This window comes from Microcaecilia unicolor, chromosome 8, assembly GCF_901765095.1.
Source record: "Microcaecilia unicolor chromosome 8, aMicUni1.1, whole genome shotgun sequence".
In the NCBI taxonomy this organism is placed as follows: Eukaryota; Metazoa; Chordata; class Amphibia; order Gymnophiona; family Siphonopidae; genus Microcaecilia; species Microcaecilia unicolor.
The window spans coordinates 53,311,878-53,333,869 of record NC_044038.1 but is presented as its reverse complement, the minus strand read 5'-3'; the positions used below and the strand labels follow the sequence as shown (position 1 = coordinate 53,333,869).

At 51.6% G+C, this 21,992-nt stretch overlaps 1 protein-coding gene across 1 annotated transcript in view; it reads left to right on the top strand.

The window, feature by feature from the left end:
- CRAMP1 (cramped chromatin regulator homolog 1) overlaps window positions 1-21,992 on the top strand; it is a 615,140-nt gene that overhangs the window by 183,738 nt on the left and 409,410 nt on the right.

Below are 21,992 nucleotides of genomic sequence, written 5' to 3'. Positions count from 1 at the left end.
TAAATGGGCAAAAAGTAAACTCCGGTATTTGGGGATTCAAATTCCGTGTAATCTTGATAGGGTGAGTAGTATTAATTATGGTACGATTGTAGGGCATATCAGGTCTGAGTTGTATAGAAGGAAGGGGTTGTGGTTGTCTTGGTGGGGTCGTTTGGCAGTGATCAAGATGAATGTTTTGCCACGTTTGCTTTTTCTGTTTCAGGCTTTACTGGTGGAACTTCCTGGAGGAACAATTAAGCAGATACAGGGACTGATCACTCAGTTCATTTGGCATCGGAAACACCCTAGATTAGGGAGACGGGTTATGTAGGGGGGGGCTCCTGAGAGGGGAGGTAGGGCGGTGCCCAATATTGAATGGTATTATTATGCGGCCCAGGTAAGGATGCTTATGGATTGGGAGAGTGAGATTAAAAAGCCCAGTAGTTAGGTGGAAAGGTCCTACAGCTCTCATAGGGAGCTCTACTCGTATTTGTGGACTACGGAGGGGGTGGGAGGGGTGTTTGAGGGGTGGGGTAATCCCTATGTGAAACACTTGATAGGAGTGTGGAGGAGAGTTCGAAGGGGTTGGGGTCAGGTGGATGAGGTTTCCATGCTGGCGCCCTTGAGGTGGGAACCGAAATTTGGGGCGGGGAGGGAGAATGCTCGATTTGGGTGCTGGGAGAGGAAGGGGCTGATAAATTTCCTCAATGTGCTGCAGGGTGGTAGAACGTTGAGTTTTGAGACGCTGAGCTCCAGGTATGGTCTAACAGAGAGAGATAGGTTTGTGTATGTGCAGATCCAACATTTTGTGGGGTCAATGGGATGGAAGGGGTAAAACCTCAAGAGAGGGAGTGTTTGGAAAATTTGTGGATAATTTTGAGAAGGGTCCCCAGACCTATATCAGTGCTTTATAGATTTTTTAGGGGAAGTGATCCTAGACCGTTTGGGTTTCAAGGGGCATGGGAGGTAGATTTGGGATGTAAATTTACTTACCAGGAGTGGGAGACTAACTGTCAGGAGGTATATAAAGCATCAGTGTGTGTTTTGGTACAGGAAAACGCATATAAGGTTCTTACCAGATGGTACTATACACCTGAAAGTTTACAGACAATGTATCCGGGAACGTCAGATAGATGTTGGAGGTGTGGGAAGCATAGGGGATCCTTCCTCCACATCTGGTGGACATGCCCTAATGTGGTGGAATTTTGGCATGTGATGGTGATGGGATTGGTTAAACTGACAAATATCTCTTTGGTGTGTGGGCCTTGGGAATGTCTTTTGGGTTTATATAATGAGGGATTCTTGGGAAGTTAGTAAATGGCTTCGATGGGGTTTTGCGGCAGCCAAGTATCTTATAGCCCGCAGGTGAAAGTTTCCGAATTCTCCTACAGTGGAGGAGTGCAAGGACAAATTGGGACAATTAATACATATGGAATACCTTACAGCGTACAGAAGGGAGGGAGCCTTGAAATGTAAAGGGGGGTGGGCTCCCTTAAAAGCAGGGGTAAAGAATATATAGGTGCTTATTCATGGGGGTGTGGGGGGATAACGGGGGAGATATGGGGGGGGGGGGAGTGAGAGAAGGCTAGGGGTTTTGGGAGGTGGTGGGGAGATCGTTGGGGGGAAATGGGTCGTTTTGGTTTGGGGAAAGGGAATATTAAACATACAACTGTTTGCATGTTTATTCTTGAATTGTGATTCATCAGGGCGGAGATCTCCAAACTCGGGATTACACTTGATATAAGGCTTGGATTTTGGGGGTAGTAGACTAGGGGAACTGGGGGGGATATAGCGGTTTAGTTGGGGAAGGAATGGAGCAATAGAAGGAGGGGGGGGTTATGATGATGATTTATGCTATTATTTGGTTATGGGTATTTGCAGAGGGTAAAGTAACAGATGTTCTCAGAGGACAAGCAGGGTTGACGTCCACGGCAGCCCCACCAACCGGAAGAGAATTTCGCGGGCAGTCCCGCACGCAGGGCACGCCCACCACGCATGCGCGGCCGTCTTCCCGCCCATGCGCGACCGTTCCCGCTCAGTTTTTTTCTATTTCGCGCTGGAGAGAGACATGTTATAGTCTCTCTCTCTGTCAGCCCTGGAAACCGGATCGCGGCCTAGCCGCGGTTTTTTTCACCTTCGCGTACGCGTTCGCGTATCTCCTTTTGATTGTTTAAAAAAAAAAAAAACGAACTGTCCTCGTTGCTCTGAGCCGCGAGGGCGCTTCGTTGCGGTCGTTTTCTTTTTCGGGTGTGCTTTTTCACCGCCACCATTGACGACTTTGACTTCGCCGACGCGATTTTTCCGTCGATGTCCTCGAAGGTCCCGAGTGGATTCAAGAAGTGTGGTTGGTGCGGCCGGCAGATCTCGCAAACCGATACCCACGCTTGGTGCCTCCAATGCCTCGTCCCGGAGCATAATACCAAGACATGCACCTTGTGTCTCGGCTTAAGGAAGCGGACACAGGTGGCGAGGCAAGTTCTTCGGGACCGTCTTTTCGGAACTTGCGCCGGCCCTTCGACGTCGACCTCGACGGCATCGGTGTCGACGGCCGGATCTTTGGTACCGGTACCGATGTCAACGAAATTGGCGCTGACTCTGGCACCGACCCCAGGAGTACAGGTACTGTTGGCCCGCCGGCCGCGCGGGCAGTCGGCCCCGGCCACTCCCTCTACCTCTACCCCTACCCAGGGCCATCGGGACCGAACCCTGTCGGATCCGATTCCTCGAGGCCAGGGGGGTTCTACCTCCTCTTCATCTCTGCCGCCGAGCGCCGATGACGGGCATCGAAAGAAAGCCAAGAAGCACCGTCATCGGTCGCCCACAGCGCACGGAACTGCCAGCTCCGGCACCTCAAGGGAGGACTCGACGCCGAGGAAGTGGCAGTGCCGAGAGGAGCGTTCCCCCTTGGTTGAAGAGGTGTCGCTGCGCCAGTCCACGGGTGCTTCGGTACCGTCTCCTGGATCCGAGCAGCTTCCGGCACCGACACCCACACCGGCCCCTCTGCCTTTCCCGACAGCGGGCCTGGACGAGTGCCTCCGAGCCATCCTTCCGGGGATTCTGGAAGGGCTGATACGCCAGGCTCTGCCGGCACCGGGGGTGCTTGCGCCCCTGGCGCCGTTGATGGAGGCGCCGGCGTGCTCTAGCCCGATGCCGAGGCCTTCGACGCCGCTTGCGGCGCTGGTGTCAACCGCCACGGAGGTGGAGTCCACGTCGATGGAGGGAGCTTCATCCCTGCTGGCGCAGAAGTCTACCGCTCGACGCCATCACCGAGGACGTGGTTCCTTGCAGTCGAGACGGGCCCGGCTGAGGTCTGAGCTGCAAGAGCTCATGTCCGACACCGAGGAAGAGGCCTCGTGGGGGGAGGAGGAGGACCCCAGATATTTCTCCTCAGAGGAGTCTGTGAGCCTTCCCTCCAACCCCACTCCTTCACCGGCGAGGAAGCTCTCGCCCCCTGAGAGCCTCTCCTGTGCCTCCTTCGTCAGGGATATGTCTATTTGCATTCCCTTTCCTGTGGTCTCTGTGGATGAGCCAAGGGCTGAGATGCTCGAGGTCCTCGACTATCCCTCACCACCTAGAGAGTCTTCCACGGTGCCGTTGCACAATGTCCTCAAAGAGACACTGCTTCGGAACTGGCTGAAGCCATTATCTAACCCCACCATCCCCAAGAAAGCGGAGTCCCAATACAGGATCCACTTTGACCCAGAGTTGATGCGGCCTCAATTGCCTCATGACTCGGCGGTCGTGGACTCTGCTCTCAAGAGGACACGGAGTTCGAGGGATACCGCCTCGGCGCCCCCTGGGCGGGAGTCTCGCACTCTGGACTCGTTTGGGAGGAAGGCCTACCAATCTTCCATGCTCGTGACCCGCATCCAATCATACCAGCTCTACACGAGCATCCACATGCGGAACAATGTGCGGCAACTGGCGGACCTGGTTGACAAGCTCCCTCCACAGCAGTCCAGGCCTTTTCAGGAGGTGGTCAGGCAGCTGAAGGCGTGCAGAAAGTTCCTGTCTAGGGGTATCTGACACCTGTGATGTGGCATCCCGAGCTGCGGCCCAAGGTATAGTGATGCGCAGACTCTCATGGCTGCGTGCCTCTGACCTGGACAACCGCACCCAGCAACGACTGGCGGATGTCCCTTGCTGGGGGGATAACATTTTTGGCGAGAAGGTCGAGCAGTTAGTGGACCAACTACACCAGCAGGAAACCGCTCTCGACAAGCTCTCCCACCGGGCGCCTTCAGCATCCACCTCTGCAGGTGGACGTTTTTCCCAGGCCCGGCAGGCTGCTCCCTATGCCTACAACAAACGTAGGTACACCCAGCCGGCCCGAAGGCCTCTTCAGGCACAAGGACATTCCCAGCGTGCTCGTTCCCGTCAACAGCGTGCGCCTAAGCAGCCCCCTGCGCCTCCACAGGAAAAGCCGGGGACGGGCTTTTGACTGGATCCATGGGAACATAGCCGCCATCAAAGTGTCCGTGCCGGACGGCCTGCTGGTCGGAGGGAGGTTGAAAGTTTTTCACTAAAGGTGGCCTCTTATAACCTCCGACCAGTGGGTTCTCCAAATAGTGCGGTGCGGATACACCCTGAATTTGGCCTCCACTCCACCAACTTGCCCTCCGGGAGCTCAATCCTTCAGCTCCCATCACAGGCAGGTACTTGCAGAGGAACTCTCCGCCCTTCTCAGCGCCAATGCGGTTGAGCCCATGCCACCTGGGCAGGAAGGGCAGGGATTCTATTCCAGGTACTTCCTTGTGGAAAAGAAAACAGGGGGGATGCACCCCATCTTAGACCTGAGAGGCCTGAACAAATACCTGGTCAAAGAGAAGTTCAGGATGCTTTCCTTGGGCACCCTTCTACCCATGATTCAGAAAAACGATTGGCTATGTTCCCTGGATTTAAAGGACGCTTACACTCGCATCCCGATACTGCCAGCTCACAGACAGTATCTCAGATTCCGTCTGGGGACACGGCACTTTCAGTATTGTGTGCTGCCCTTTGGGCTCGGCTCTGCACCACGGGTGTTCACGAAGTGTCTGGGTGGCGGCTTACCTACGCAAGCTGGGAGTGCACGTGTTCCCGTATCTCGACGATTGGCTGGTGAAGAGCACCTCAGAGGCAGGAGCTCTTCGGTCCATGCAGTGCACTATCCACCTTCTGGAGCTGCTGGGGTTTGTGCTAAATTACCCGAAGTCCCAGCTCCAGCCAGTCCAATCTCTGGAATTCATAGGAGCTCTGCTGAATTCACAGACGTCTCAGGCCTTTCTTCCCGAAGCGAGGGCACACAATCTCCTGTCCCTCGCTTCCCAGACCAGAGCGTCTCAGCAGGTCACAGCTCGGCAGATGTTGAGACTCCTGGGTCATATGGCCTCTACGGTTCATGTGACTCCCATGGCTCGCCTTCACATGAGACCTGCTCAATGGACCCTAGCTTCTCAGTGGTGTCAAGCTACCGGGAATCTAGAAGATGTCATCCGCCTCTCCATCAGTTGCCGCAATTCGCTGCACTGGTGGACCATTCGGACCAATTTGACCCTGGGACGTCCATTCCAAATTCCGCAGCCCACGAAAGTGCTGACGACGGATGCATCTCGCCTGGGGTGGGGAGCTCATGTAGATGGACTCCACACTCAGGGTCTGTGGTCTCTCCAGGAACAAGATCTTCAGATCAACCTCCTGGAGCTCCGAGCGGTCTGGAACGTGCTGAAGGCCTTTAGAGATCGGTTGTCCTACCAAATCATCCAAATTCGGACAGACAATCAGGTTGCAATGTATTACATCAACAAGCAGGGGGGCACCGGATCTCGCCCCCTGTGTCAGGAAGCTGTAGGGATGTGGCGTTGGGCTCGCCAGTTCGGCATGCTTTTCCAAGCCACATACCTGGCAGGCGTAAACAACAGTCTGGCCGACAGACTAAGCAGAGTCATGCAACCACACGAGTGGTCGCTCCATTCCAGAGTGGTACGCAAGATCTTCCGAGAGTGGGGCACTCCTTCGGTGGATCTTTTTGCCTCTCAGACCAACCACAAACTGCCTCTGTTCTGTTCCAGACTACAGGCGCACGGCAGATTTGGCGTCGGATGCCTTTCTCCTCCATTGGGGGACCGGCCTCCTGTATGCTTATCCTCCCATACCTTTGGTGGGGGAAGACCTTACTGAAGCTCAAGCAAGACCACGGCACCATGATTCTGATAGCGCCTTTTTGGCCCCGTCAGATCTGGTTCCCTCTTCTTCTGGAGTTGTCCTCCGAAGAACCGTGGGGATTGGAGTGTTTTCCGACTCTCATTTCACAGAACGACGGAGCGCTTCTGCACCCCAACCTTCAGTCTCTGGCTCTCACGGCCTGGATGTTGAGGGCGTAGACTTTGCTTCGTTGGGTCTGTCTGAGGGTGTCTCCCATGTCTTGCTTGCCTTTAGAAAGGATTCCACTAAAAAGAGTTACTTTTTCAAGTGGCGGAGGTTTGTCGTCTGGTGTGAGAGCAAGGCCCTAGAACCTCGTTCTTGTCCTGCACAGAACCTGCTTGAATACCTTCTGCACTTATCAGAGTCTGGTCTCAAGACCAACGCAATAAGGAATCACCTCAGTGCGATTAGTGCCTATCATCTTCGTGTAGAGGGTAAAGCCATCTCTGGAGAGCCTTTAGTTGTTCGATTCATGAGAGGCTTGCTTTTGTCAAGGCCCCCAGTCAAGCCTCCTGCAGTGTCATGGGATTTCAATGTCATCCTCACCCAGCTGATGAAACCTCCTTTTGAGCCACTGAATTCTTGCCATCTGAAGTACTTGACCTGGAAGGTCATTTTCTTGGTGGCAGTTACTTCAGCTCGTAGAGTCAGTGAGCTTCAAGCCCTGGTAGCTCGTGCTCCTTGTGCCGAATTTCATCATAACAGGGTAGTACTCCGCACTCACCCTAAGTTCCTGCCAAAGGTGGTGTCGGAGTTCCATTTTAACCAGTCAATTGTCTGGCCAACATTCTTCCCCAGACCACATACCCGCCCTGCTGAACGTCAGTTGCACACATTGGACTGCAAGCGAGCGTTGGCCTTCTATCTGGAGCGGACACAGCCCCACAGACAGTCCGCCCAATTGTTTATTTCTTTCGACCCCAATAGGAAAGGGGTCGCTGTCGGGAAACGCACCATCTCCAATTGGCTAGCAGATTGCATTTCCTTCACTTACGCCCGGGCTGGGCTGACTCTTGAGGGTCATGTCACGGCTCATAGTGTTAGAGCCATGGCAGCGTCAGTGGCCCACTTGAAGTCAGCCACTATTGAAGAGATCTGCAAGGCTGCGACGTGGTCATCTGTCCACACATTCACATCACATTACTGCCTCCAGCAGGATACCCGACGCGACAGTCGGTTCGGGCAGTCGGTGCTGCAGAATCTGTTCGGGGTTTGAATCCAACTCCACCCTCCAGGACCCGATTTTATTCTGTTCAGGCTGCACTCTTAGTTGTTCTTCGTAGGTCAATTTCTGTTTTGCCCTCGCCGTTGCGAGGTTAAATTGACCTGGGTTCTTGTTTTGAGTGAGCCTGAGAGCTAGGGATACCCCAGTCGTGAGAACAAGCAGCCTGCTTGTCCTCGGAGAAAGCGAATGATACATACCCGTAGCAGGTGTTCTCCGAGGACAGCAGGCTGATTGTTCTCACCTACCCTCCCTCCTCCCCTTTGGAGTTGCGTTTTACTCATTCCTTTGCTTGTCATTCAACTGAGCGGGAACGGTCGTGCACGGGCGGGAAGACGGCCGCGCATGCGCGGTGGGCGTGGCCTGCGTGTGGGACCGCCCACGAAGTTTTCTCCCGGTTGGTGGGGGCTGCCGTGGACGTCAACCCAGTCGTGAGAACAATCAGCCTGCTGTCCTCGGAGAACACCTGCTACGGGTATGTATCATTCACTACTCCTGCGTGTGCCGTGAGGGGTAATTTGTGATGGTGTGTTCATGTTTGTACTGAGGTAGTTGTATTTCAATAAAAATTTAAAGTAAAAAAAAAAAAAAAAGTCTTATTCTGCGATGCCTTTTGCAGATAGAGGGGCATTTTCGATAAAACTTCTAAGTCTGATTTTGGATGTTTTCCTAGAAACATCCAAAAATTGAGTGGTGAACATAACCATTTTGGAACCTGATAAACATCTATCTTTTTGGTTCAAAAATCACCTTTTTCCTAGACGTTTTGTGCGTAGTGTGTTTTTCTTTTGAGACCATTTTAGAAAATAGTGTCCAAGAGAAACACGCAAAAAACAGCCATTGAGACATGTAGGAGCCACTATTCTCAGTAGACTGGCCACATAGATATCCCAGCAGAGTAATGGGGAAGCAGGTTGCACAGCAGTGGACTTCACATAAAAAGTCCCAGGTATGCATCGCACCATAACCTCCTTGTATGGTGAGCCATCCAGGAGCAGAAAAATACTCACTGTTACCTGACTGTACACCACTACAATAGCTCTCAAGATTTCAGATGTGACAAAACAGTGGGTTTTTAAGCCTGTAAAACTATTATTTCTTCAAGTGTGTTTCTCAAGTCTGTCCAGCAGGTGGTGCAATTTTGTTTAAAGCTGTTACGGAGAACTGACTGTTCCTTCTTTAGTTAGCACAGATAAGAGGTAACCTGCAGTGATGTGGCCAGCTACTTTTAAAACTTATTCTGGGCTCTGATTGACCCAGGAGCTCAAAATTCATCTATGATGTACTGACTTTCTCCAGTCTTAGCCAGGGCGGAAAGAGAAAGATCTCTTTGCTGAGTCCCTGTGAACAGACATCCTATATAATAAAACGCACCTCCAACATTCTGAAGCTGACTGCATGGCTGAGGCATTCCTGCTCTCTGTATCCATCTCCTGAATTGACATCACGTACTTCCGGGTTCGTCACAAACAGAAGTGACCAACCACACGAGGTTTCTCTGCTTCAGAATGTTGGAGGTGCATTCTATTAAATAGGATTGGTCAGTTCCTTGAAGCACAGTCAGAGCTCAGTGTCTTGCACAGTAACGCTCAGACACTAGAGAGAGAGAGGGAGGGGGGCCTGACACAAGAGAGGGGGGGGGGGGCTATCTCTGTTACACACACACTCTCTCTCTCTCTCTCTCTCTCTCTCTCTCTCTCTCTCTCAATGTCTTTCTCTCATTGTCTCTCACACTCTGTCTCACACTTTACCACATTCACACTCTGTGTCACACAGTCTCACACTCTGTGTCACACAGTCACACACTCTCTTGGTCTCATACACTCAGTCTCACAGAGACTCTGTGTCTCACACATACTCTGTCTCTCATACACACACACTGTATCTGTGTGAAACACACTCTCTCTCACACTGTGTCTCACATACGCACCTGCACACACTCTCATTCTCACACACACACTCTCTCTCTCTCTCACGCACACACTCGCACCCAGACTCACTCTGTCTCGCACACATACACTCGCACATTCACTCTCTTACACAGTCACTCTCACATACACTCTCTCAAACATACACACTCTAAGGAAAACCTTGCTAGTGCCCATTTCATTTGTGTCACAAACGGGCCTTTTTTACTAGTATTAGATAACCTATGAGTAGCTATATGTTCTGATCTCCTCAGGTACTATTTATAATTGATCCATATTTCATTTACCTGTTGTTGGTGCTGATTGCACCTTTTCTGTTTGTTCTAATTTTTCATGGCGACAAACATTTTTAATTTATTGCCTCTGCTTGGTCTACTCTAGACTGACTAAGAATCCTGGTGGTTTGTGTGTTGGGTCTGTGAGTGCTTTCCGGGAACTGTGGGACCACTGGTAGTGTGGCCCTAGTAACCTAGAAATCACTGGGGATAATTTGAGAGCGGGAGACTCGCCCAGAGGTGGTTGTGACCCAGTCTGGGAGTAAGGTGCTAGCATATAGCACAAGTGGCAGGTGCAGGCGGACCTGGGCTGTGCTGGGGATAGACCCTCTATGTGGCCACAGGGTAGCCCCAGGTGGGTGGCTAGGTATTTCGAGACAAGGTGTCACCTATATGTAGGTACAGTAGGTATTTTGGAGGGCTCGCATGTAGGGGGCACTGCAGTGGACTTCAAAAATTGCTCCCAGTTGCATACCTCTCTTCCCTTGGTGCTGAGCCCCCCCAAATCCCCCCAAAACCCACTCTCCTCAACTCTACACCACTACCATAGCCCTTAGGGATGAAGGGGGGCACCTACATGTGGGTACAGTGGGGTTTGGAGGGTTCAACATTTATCACCAGAAGTGTAACAGGTAGGGGGGGGATGGGCCTGGGTCCACCTGCCTGAAGTGCACTGAACCCACTAAATACTGCTCCAGGGACCTGCATACTGTTGTCAAGGAGCTGGGTATGACATTCGAGGCTGGTATAAAGGCTGGCAAAAAAAAATTTTTTTTGGTTGGGAGGGGTTTTGTGACCAGTGGGGGAGTACAGGGAGGTGATCCCCAATTCCCTCTGGTGGTCAACTGGTCATTTGGGGCACTTTTTTGATACTTGGTCCTAAAAATAAATGGACCAAGTGCAGCCGGCGAAATGCTCGTCAGACCCAGCCATCTTTTTTCCATTATCTGGCGAAGCTGGCCATCTCGTAGCCACGCCCCCGCCCTGCCTCCACCCCGCCCCTGTCCCGACTTCTGTACCCTGTGTTCATGTTTGCCCGGCTCTGCGACGGAAAGCAGTTGGTGCTAGCCAAATTCGGCTTTCGATTATACCGATTTGGCCAGGTTCAGGAGATGGCCGGCCATCTCCCGATTTATGTCAGAAGATGGCCGATGATCTCTTTCGAAAATAAGCTGGATAGTATGCATAGTGAATCGTAGTTCACTGCAGCTGAAAATATGCAGGGCACAGGCCCCTGCCTAACAGCACCTTGGCAACTGCCCTGGCCTGTCTTTGTTTCAGTAATTTTTATTAAACAGATTGAATTAACTAAATCAGAAATCAAGAGCAGCCTTATGCTAATACAAACATAATCCCCATTCAAGAAAAACATCTGATTCCAGAGCATTAACTAAGATTTAGCACAAGTATAATGCCCTTATGGTTGACATGAACTGTCCCGTAAACCCATAATTGTCAAGAGTCACATACAGAAAATCCCATTTCATCTAGTTAGACATTCTCCACATCAAAGCAGATCAATAAGGATGGGGTACTCTCGCATTGACATTGCTCCAATGAAAGCAAGATTTTCTGGAGATTTTTCTCAACCGTTTGCCCCTGCACAAACCCCACTTGAGCTTCATGGATCAAGGCTGGCATGAATCTGGCCAACTGATTCGCCATAATCTTAGACAATTTAACCTCTGCATTTGAAAGTGAAATGGGACGGTATGATTCGGGAAGGGTGAGATCCATACCCGTCTTTGGGAGCACTACCACCCGTGCTGTGGTCAGAGTCTTTGGTATTGCCTCTGCCTCTATCATCACATTGAACATCTTGGCCAATGGAACCCCAATGTCCTCCCCCATCAACTTATAAAACTCCATTTGCATACTGTCATCTCCTGGTGCTTTCAATAAAGGACTTTGATGAATAGCTCGATATACCCCCAGCTGAATAAGGGTGTTCAAGTAAGCAAAGGCCATTGTAGCCAATTGTGGCAAAGAAAGATTTTCCAAATACAGACATATAAATAGTCTTATCCTCTGTAACCTGCCTACCCCCTTCCTGCTGAAGGACCAAAACCCTTTTCGGACTCTCCCTATGAGTGATCAATCTCGCCAAAAGCTTCCCCCTTGTTTGTATGTTTATAAAGCTGGTACTTGTAAAAAGCCATTTATTTATTTTTGCTATCTGGAGCTCCAAAACCTGCTGCCTGTACTCATAATGCATCTTTCCAAACAACTGCCTGGCAACATGAAGCCATTGTTCTAATCTCTAAATTTCTCTATCTCATGTGGTATGTACATGGTTAGTATAACTGATTATCTCTCCTCATAAGATGGATTTCGCTGCCTCCCAATAAACCAGAGGGTCATCTTCATGGGCCTGATTGGTGGAGTGAATATAAATTACACATTCCATATCATCAAGCTGATCAATCCATAGACTGGTGGGTTGTGTCCATCTACCAGCAGGTGGAGATAGAGAGCAAACTTTTGCCTCCCTATATGTGGTCATGTGCTGCCGGAAACTCCTCAGTATGTTCTCTATCTCAGCAGGTGGTGGTCACACACAGCAGCAGCTCTGGCTAGGCCTCCAAGCCTAATCCTTAGGTTTTGTTGAGGCCTGGGGTTGAGGGCTCTTTTGAGCAAGTGCAAACCTGGTGGTGCCAGGTCCCTCCTTTTCTCCCCCCTCCCGCTGGCTCCGTTTAAAAAAAAAAAAAAAAAATATTTTTAAACGTCTTTAAAGGCGTTTAATTCGACGTGTCTTTAAACGTTCATTGCAGCTACTCACTGGGAAACCAGTTCGTTACAGCTCGGAGCGGCAAGCAGGTAATTTTACCTTTTTATAGCGGGCAGGGGGTTCCCCGATTCTTCTCCTCGTGGCAATGGCGTCGGAGGGCGAGGGCGCAAAGGGTCGCTCCCCGGATCGCTGGAGCGCTTCTAGAGGGGATGCGGGGGTTTTACAACCTGACTCGCCCTTGATGGGTGATAGTTTAGTGACCGATGAATGTCCCGGTCGTTCCTCCGGCGTGGCGGTTTTTTCCCGCCATAAACGCCCATCCCCCGCTCCTTGCCTCCGCCATCTTGGCCGGCCACGCGGCTCGGACGGCTTCTTCGGGGCCGCCCTTGAGGTTGGAGACATTAATGCCATGAACGCCCTTAATTTGGGCGATGGCACAAAAGCGGCTAAAGTTAAGCGCCGTTCTTCCCGCGCGGCTCCTTCACGGAGTTTCGCGCCGGACGCCATTTTGGATGCGCAGCATGTCTCTCCCCCGCTATTGCGAGCGCCGGTTGAGAGTGCGTCTAGGGCTGTTGCCCAGGCTGCGGAAGTGCACAGTCTGGGGGGTTTCTCCCCCGAGTTTGTTTTGCTGCTGCATCAGGCTTTCCTCATGCAAAACGCTGCCCCTGCTCCCTCTTCTGATAAAGAGGTTGAGGTTCCCAGAGGTAAACGCCCTCGGGTTGATTTCCAGGCCTTGGAGGACTTTTGTCTCCTCCGATGTAGATGAGGGCAGCGTGTCTGAGGTCTCCCAACGATCCTTTGCGGATTCCTTGGAGGAGATAGATCCCCGCTCGGCTGGAGCGGATGACCCCTCTGCAGCGCGGCTTTTTAGCCCAGAGGATTTGCCCAACCTGTTGTTACAGGCCATGGACACTTTGAAGATTTCCTCTCCGGAGGACGTCTCTCCCTCAGCCCCTGTTGGCTCTGCCATTATGCTGGGGACGAAGCGCCCGCCTAGAACCTTCCACGTGCATGATGCCATGCACACCTTAATTGCGGCTCAATGGGATGTCCCGGAAACGAGCCTTAAAGTGGCTAGGGCTATGTCCCGCCTCTATCCTTTGGCTGTGAGTGAACGTGAGGCCTATCTGTGGCCTACCGTGGATTCTTTAATCACTGCGGTGACTAAGAAAACGGCGTTGCCGGTGGAAGGTGGCACGGCCCTAAAGGACGCCCAAGACAGAAGATTGGAGGCGGCCTTAAGGTCGTCCTTTGAGGCAGCTGCTTTAAGTTTGCAGGCCTCAGTTTGCGGCTCCTATGTGGCCAGGGCGTGCCGGACTATGGTGCAGCGGGCTTCCCCCTCGGATCATTCCTTGAGGGCTGATTGGCCGGCCCTGGAATCGGGCTTAGCCTATTTGGCAGACTTGCTGTATGATGTCTGGAGAGCCTCAGCTAAAGGCATGGCTCAGACAGTCTCTGCGCGGCGGTGGCTTTGGCTGAAACATTGGTCTGCTGACCACGCCTCTAAATCCCGCCTGGCTAGATTGCCTTTTAAAGGCAAGCTGCTCTTTGGGGTCGAGCTGGACAAAATCGTGACCGATCTCGGCACGTCTAAGGGCAAGAAATTACCAGAGGTCAGGGCTCGGGTTAGTACTCGTCCCGATACCTCCAGAGGACGGTTGCAGGAAGCCCATCGGTACCGCCCGGGCAAGTCGGGTTCCTCTGCCCCCTCTTCCTTCAAGAGGAATTTCTCCCCCAAGCAGCATTCCTTTCGCAGAGACCGCCGTCCCGGAGGTGCTCCCTCCGGTCCTCCCCCAGGGTCTCGTACCCAATGACGGGGCCTTGGTCCACGCCCCAGTGCAGATTGGAGGACGGCTGTCCTCGTTTCTGGGCGAGTGGACCACTATAGCTTCAGACGCGTGGGTGCTGGAAGTCATCAGAGACGGCTACAAGCTAGAGTTCTGCCAACCCTTAAGAGACGGGTTTGTACTCTCTCCCTGCAAGTCTCCGGTCAAGCGGTGGTAGTGCAGCAGACCTTGGACAACCTGATCCGCCGGGGTGCGGTCGTTCCGGTGCCAAAAAATCAGATTGGCAAGGGACATTACTCCATTTACTTTGTGGTTCCAAAGAAAGGAGGTTCTGTCCGGCCTATCCTCGACCTCAAAGGGGTCAATCGGGCCTGGAAAGTGAGGCACTTTCGCATGGAGACTCTCCGCTCTGTTATAGCGGCAGTGAAGGCAGGAGAGTTCTTGGCTTCCTTGGACATCAAGGAAGCGTACCTGCATATTCCCATCTGGCCTCCTCTCCAACGCTTTCTGCGTTTTACAGTCCTGAGACGACACTTCCAGTTCAGAGCCCTCCCTTTCGGGTTGGCTACTGCTCCGCGGACCTTTTCCAAAGTAATGGGGGTCATAGCGGCCTTCCTGCTAAAGGAAGGAGTACAAGTCCATCCTTATCTGGACGACTGGTTGATCCGAGCCCCCTCTTATGCAGAGTGCGGCAAAGCTATGGACCGGGTAATTGCTCTTTTGAGCTCCCTGGGATGGATCATCAACTGGAAGAAGAGCCAGCTGCGCCCGACTCAGTCCCTGGTGTATCTGGAAGTTCGATTCGACACCCAAGTGGGCAGAGTGTTCCTGCCAGACAATCGGATTGTCAAGCTTCAGGCTCAGGTGGACTAGTTCCTAGTAGCCTCTCCTATTCGGGCTTGGGACTACGTGCAGCTGTTGGGCTCTATGACGGCCACGATGGAAGTAGTGCCCTGGGCCAGGGCTCATATGAGACCACTGCAGCTATCTCTGCTGCTGCGCTGGACTCCGATGTCGGAGGATTATGCTGTGCGCCTTCCCGTGGACCCAGCAGTGCGCAAGGCGCTGAGCTGGTGGACGCAGACAGACAAGTTGTCTGCAGGATTGCCTCTGGTGACCCCGGAGTGGATTGTCGTCACGACAGACGCCTCTTTGATGGGCTGGGGAGCCCACTGCTTGGGAAGGACAGCGCAGGGGCTCTAGTCTCCTGCAGAGGCAAGTGGTCTATCAACCTCCTGGAACTCAGAGCCATTCGGTTGGTGTTATTGGAGTTCATCCCGGTACTGGTGTTGAAGCCTGTACGGGTCCTGTCGGACAATGCCACGGCTGTGGCCTATATCAACCGCCAGGGAGGTACCAAGAGCGCCCCTCTAGCCAAGGAGGCTATGAGTCTTTGCCAGTGGGCGGAAGCGAACCTGGAGCAGCTTTCAGCGGCCCACATTGCCGGAGTCATGAATGTCAAGGCGGACTTTCTCAGTCGCCATACCTTGGAGCCCGGAGAGTGGCAACTATCTGCTCAGGTGTTCTTGGACATCACGAAGCGCTGGGGCCAGCCGAGCCTAGATCTGATGGCGTCATCGGCCAATGGCCAAGTGCCGCGCTTTTTCAGCAGAGGACGGGACCCTCGATCCCTGGGAGTAGATGCTCTTCTCCAACAGTGGCCGACACAAGAGCTCCTCTATGTGTTCCCACCCTGGCCCATGTTGGGCAGGGTGCTAGACCGGGTGGCAAAGCATCCCGGCAGGGTAATCCTGGTGGGTCCGGATTGGCCCAGACGTCCCTGGTATGCGGACTTGTTCAGGCTCTCAGTCGACGATCCTCTGCGGCTGTCAGTGGAGCAGGGCCTGTTACATCAGGGTCCCGTGGTGATGGAGGATCCCTCTCCCTTTGGTCTTACGGCCTGGCTATTGAGCGGCAGCGTCTGAGGAAGAAGGGCTTCTCAGACAAGGTCATCGCCACTATGCTGAGAGCGAGGAAGCGCTCTACTTCTACTGCTTACGCCAGGGTTTGGCGTATCTTTGCAGCATGGTGTGAAGCAGGCTCACTTTCTCCCTTCACTGCTCCAATTTCTTCAGTGTTGGCGTTCCTGCAAGAAGGTTTGGAGAAAGGCCTGTCGCTCAGTTCCCTTAAAGTCCAGGTAGCGGCTCTGGCTTGCTTCAGGGGCCGCCTGAAGGGTGTTTCCCTGGCTTCGCAGCCAGATGTGGTGCGCTTTCTCAAGGGAGTTAATCACCTGCGCCCTCCTCTGCACTCAGTGGTGCCTGCGTGGAATCTCAACCTGGTGCTAAGAGCATTGCAGAAGCCGCCTTTGGAACCCTTGTCGAGGGCATCTCTGAAAGACCTGACGTTGAAAGCAGTCTTTTTGGTGGCTATCACTTCAGCCAGAAGAGTTTCCGAGCTCCAGGCGCTCTCATGTCGAGAGCCTTTTCTGCAGTTCACTGAGGCAGGAGTGACTATTCGCACAGTGCCTTCCTTCCTGCCCAAGATTGGTTCTCGCTTCCATGTGAATCAGCAGCTCTGTCTCCCTTCCTTTCGTAGGGAGGACTACCCAGAGGAGTACTCTGCTCTTAAATATCTGGATGTGAGACGAGTCATCATCAGATACTTAGAGGTGACCAATGATTTCCGGAAATCGGATCATCTGTTTGTCCTGTTTGCAGGTCCTCGTAAGGGTCTGCAGGCTGCTAAGCCTACAGTGGCAAGATGGGTCAAGGAAGCCATTGCAGCGGCTTATGTGGCCGCGGGGAAGGTGCCGCCTATCCAGCTGAAGGCTCACTCCACGAGAGCTCAGGCGGCCTCGATGGCAGAGGCCGGATCCGTCTCCTTGGAAGAGATATGCAAGGCGGCAACTTGGGCTTCGGCTCATACATTCTCCAAGCATTACCGTTTGACTGTGGCTGCACGGGCGGAGGCCCGGTTTGGAGCTTCAGTGTTGAGGTCAGGGATTTCTATGTCCCGCCCTGGGTGAGTACTGCTTCGGTACATCCCACCAGTCTATGGATTGATCAGCTTGATGATATGGAAGGTAAAATTATGTATAATCATACCTGATAATTTTCTTTCCATTAATCATAGCTGATCAATCCATAGCCCCTCCCAGATATCTGTACTGTTTTTATTCTGGTTGCATTTCAGGTTCAAGTTTAGTCTTCAGTTACTTCAGAAAGACTTCGTGTTCAAGTTTTTTCACTTGGATTCTTCAAGAGTTGAGACGAGTTTGTGTTACAGTGAGCTGCTGCATTCCTCTCCCCTCCGTTATACGGGGCTGGATTGAGACTTAAAATTCTGCCGGCACTCCCTCCCGCTTCTTGCGGCTGTAGGGCAGCTTTGTACCCCTCCCGCTTCGGCGGTGTTAGGGTCAGTCAGCTCCTCCCGCGGTTGCGGTTGCAGGATAAGCCAGATCCCCCCGCATCGGCGGGTGTGGTGTCCCTCCCCCGCTCCGCGGGGATGAGCTGGACGGATTCCCCTCCCCCACTTGTGTGGGGATGAGCTGGGTTAATTCCCCTCCCCCGTTTCGGCGGTGGTGAGCTGGGCAGAGTGTCCCTTCGTGGGTGTAATTCTCTAAGTGCTGAGTCCTGCGGATGGAGCTTTGATATCGACATACTGAGGAGTTTCCGGCAGCACATGACCACATATAGGGAGGCAAAAGTTTGCTCTCTATCTCCACCTGCTGGTAGATGGACACAACCCACCAGTCTATGGATTGATCAGCTATGATTAATGGAAAGAAAATTATCAGGTATGATTATACATAATTTTACCATGTAACACACTCCTGAAACTTATCGTAGTACAACATCAGAAGGAAAACCCAATGTTGTCGCTGCATACCAGTCCCTTCAGGATACCAGTTTACCCAGGCCCAGACGTGAGCAGAAATTGCATACGGACCTATTCCAGCTTGGGAGACCCTGGAAAACAATGTAGCAGAAAGCAGGAGGTAATCAATTTGGAATTGTCGAATGGGCCCTAGATAAGTGTGTTAATTCTTTCTGTGGTATGCAGGACCATCCATATATCAACCAAATCAAGTTGCCTATAGAAATTAGGCCACTAGCCAGATTGACAGTGTCCTCTTTGAGATTGTGAGCGATCAAGGGCATGGTCCCATGCAGTGTTAAAATCACCCCCCACCAGATAAAGATAATCATAAGCCAGAAAGTGCATGGTCACTTTTGAAAAAGAAAAAGCCCTATCAAAATGGTTTGGGGCATAAATTATTGACCAACACTAAGTCCTGTCTTGCCACCGTGGCTTTGCAAATAAGAAAGTGGCCCTCAGGGTCTGCTTCTAAAAGTTTGAGTTTATCTACTACCCCTCACCTTGCTAATAAAGCAACACCCCGCTTCTGAGCAGGAGCAGCTATACAGTCCTCCACCCACCATCGTTTAAGCTTTGCACTTTCCACAGCATTAAGGTGTCCTGTAACAGTACCAGATTAGCCCTATGCTGTTGCAACTGTTGCAGGATTTTTGAACGTTTAATAGGGAAGTTAATACCCCCATATTCCAACTTACTACCTTCATATTACAGCTGAAACTAAAATAGATAATATCCCAATACATACACACTCCCTTTGAAAAGGCAGGCTGGCCCAGCCTCCCCTGAAAGCAGAGAATTGCATACCTCCAAGGACCTACGTCCCCTACCCCAACAGTACCTACACCAAAATCCTCTTGCAACACTTCCTTCAATGTCTGCTAGCAACATCCCCATCCCCTTGCAACACTTCCTTCAATGTTTGCTAGCACCATCCCCCACACCCATTTCTCCAACAAAACGTTCAGTAGAAAAAGAAAAAAACCCTGAGACTGGCATTCCAGGTTGAGAAATTTCAAATACTCCAATTGACCGATCTCTTACACTACCAATTCACCAACCCCCCACTCAAACAACCCTCCTACTAATCCCACCCACAGCATCCTCATTCAGCACTGGCACACCCTCCCTTGACAATGATAATTCCCACTCAGCCTATAGAAGGAAGTACAATGGCTACCAGAAACCCATTAAATTAGATATAATATTACAAATTCACCAAGGAGCAAGAGAAAAAAAAAGGGTAGGAAGTTTGGTTTTTCTGTGGTTTTCTTGTTTTTGTCTATTACTTTTCTTTTCTTTCTTGGTCCATTCGTTTCCCCGCCTTTCTCCCTGCTTGCTAAAGTCCGTCTAAGCAAAGTGCCCAGAGTCCCTAGCAGGGGGAGGGGGGAGAACTTGCTGGCCTATGCTTTCTGTGTTGTCTTTTCCATGTCTGCACTTTCCCATTTCTCACTTGGCCCGACTATTCCCTCCCCTCCTCCTTCTCCACTGCCTGCCAAGGGCCAACAACGAGGTGTCCAAGGTTCCAGCGGTGGAAAAAAGATGGTCCTCCAAAATTAGTGTCCAAAATACCGTTGCGTAGGTCTCTCTTTCTTTCTTTCTTTCTCTCTCGCTCTAAATATCAATATATTTAAAAACAAAATGAGACAAACTACAGGTTCTGCACACTTCGTACTCCAGCCACCCAGCAATTTTGGGTATCAAGGACCTGCGAAGACTGTCATTTGGGCAGAGGACTGCGGCAAAGTCTCCAAAAAAGAAAAGTGCGTGTGACCTCTGGCTGAACTAAGAGATGAGTCCGCCCCTCATGAGAAATTCTAAGTTTAGCGGGATACAGCAAAACAAAATGCACGTGCACTCTATAGAATTGTGAGAATGTAGGGCGAATGCTTTCTGCTGTTGCACATGTAAAGAATAATCCTGAAAACAATCTCCATGCAGAGATTGCATGATGAGCTTTTTGTGCGCGTAGTTAAGCACCTTTAATTATCAGTACTCAGGGCCTTGCCGCTGTATCCCTTACTGAATCCAGCCAATGAGCCCGTTCCAATTGAAAATGTTGTAGCCAAGTATCCAAATTCAATGTAGAAGGCAGCCACGTTTCCAAAAAACATCAGGCAGGTAACGCTCCATCAACGATTAAGGTAATCCCATGATGCGCAGATTATTGCATCTCAAGTGATTTTTTAAATAGAAACAAGATGGCAGATGAGGGCCGAATGGCCTATTCACAGGAACCACTAACTCCTTCTTTTCCTAAGAGATCCCACGTGCCTGTCCCATGCTTTTTAAAATTCTGACACAGTCCTCGTCCTCTAGCTCCACAACCTTCTTACACAGCTGTTCTTGTTTGGATGCCATCTAGCGCTAATGATCCTACAGACTGAAGGTTCTTTGTAAGCCTCCATCCAGCTCCAGGCTAATGCTATCAAGGTGTTCATGTGCTTCATCTGCCTGATCAAACAGCTGTTGAAGATTAGTATCCAAGGCTGCCTCCACTGCTGCTTTTACTTCTGCCTTTATCTAAGCAGTCCAAGCGGAGCTCACCGAGGGGCTCGGCGGGGCACACTGGTCGTCCATCTTGCCTTCTTCCTGCCTAGGCGTATCCCGCTGTCTCCGGAGCTTTTTTTGAAGCCTTTCCACCAAAACGATTGAAACTGAGACCAGCAATTAAATGCTCTAGGTATTCCAGAGCAAGGTCACAAAATCCCAACAAAAGGCAAGATGTAATATGCAGATAATGTGCTGATTTAAACAGAGGAGATCCAGGAGCTCAGCGTTCTAGTTGCTGTTCCTAGCATGGTGATCACGTGACCACTGGCCTTTCTTTAAAGCTGACACTGTTTGTTAAAGTTAGAAGTAAGTCACCTGCTACTCAAAGCAATTTAAGTGGGCAGGAGAGGCTCCTGTTCACTTAATAACAATACAATAAAACATAACTTATGGCCGCCCAACCGCTGAATATCAGTTCTGACCACCCAACAAAAAAGTGGGCGGGTCAATGACGGTGCAGAGGAGGAGCTTGTAGGTATAACAGTATTCAGTGCCAGTACCTGCGAAGCTGAGCAGCAAATTTTAGGTCAACTGAAAAGCTGTCCTGAATTCACCTGTTTAGCTATACAGGCTCCGGCACTGAATATTGGCCGGGACTCGCGTAGTTCAGAAGCTTTTCAGAGGCCCTCCCACCCTTTGAACATGCAGAATAGCCTCCCCACCCCGGGCCTGCAATCCCTGGTGGTCCAGTGGGGAGGAGCAAAGCCCACTCACTCCTGCCCAGGGTCACTGAGAGAGACAGCTGGCCCTGGGGCAGGACCTGACTACCGTGCCCCTCCCCCACCTGGGCTGCCACTGCCGCTCCCCTCATTCAATCCACCACTGCACCACTCCCCCCCCCCCCCCCATTTGGGCCACCCACCACCACTCAGACCGCCGCTGCCCACCCTGCCCTCTTACCATCCTGTCTGACTGCTGCTGTCCTCTTTTGTTTCTCTTTGCCGGGAGTCAGTACCTGGATAATTGCATTAATGCAATATTTTGTTAATGCAATCATCTGGGTCCTGGGCAGCATGCAGGAGAGACAGGCCTGGAAGCAGGCATGAAAGAAGCTTGCCGGTGTTGGGCTTGGTTTCCCCCCCCCCCCCCCCCCCTTCTCAGCAGCCCTGCTCCTGCCCCTAGAGGCTACCTTTCTAAAATGGTGCTGCAAACTCTAATAGCAGCCTTGCGGTACTTCGATACTACCACAAGGCTACAGTGAGAGGTCATGGCAGCCATTTTGGAAAGGCAGCTGCTAGGGGCAGGAGCGAGTGGGCTTCACTCCTGCTCCCACTGGATCGACTACTAGGAATTGCAGATGGGGGGGGGGGGGGGCACGGCAGCCATTATCCTGCATGGGGGGGGGGCTCCTTTTTTAGGGAAGGGGAATTGGAGGGCCTCTGAAAAATTATTGGGGAAAATCCATTGCTTATTTCTAGGATAAGCAGCATAAAATGTATTTACTGTTTTGGGATCTTGACAGGTACTTGTGACCTGGATTGGCCACTGTTGGAAGCAGGATACTGGGCTTCATGGACCTTC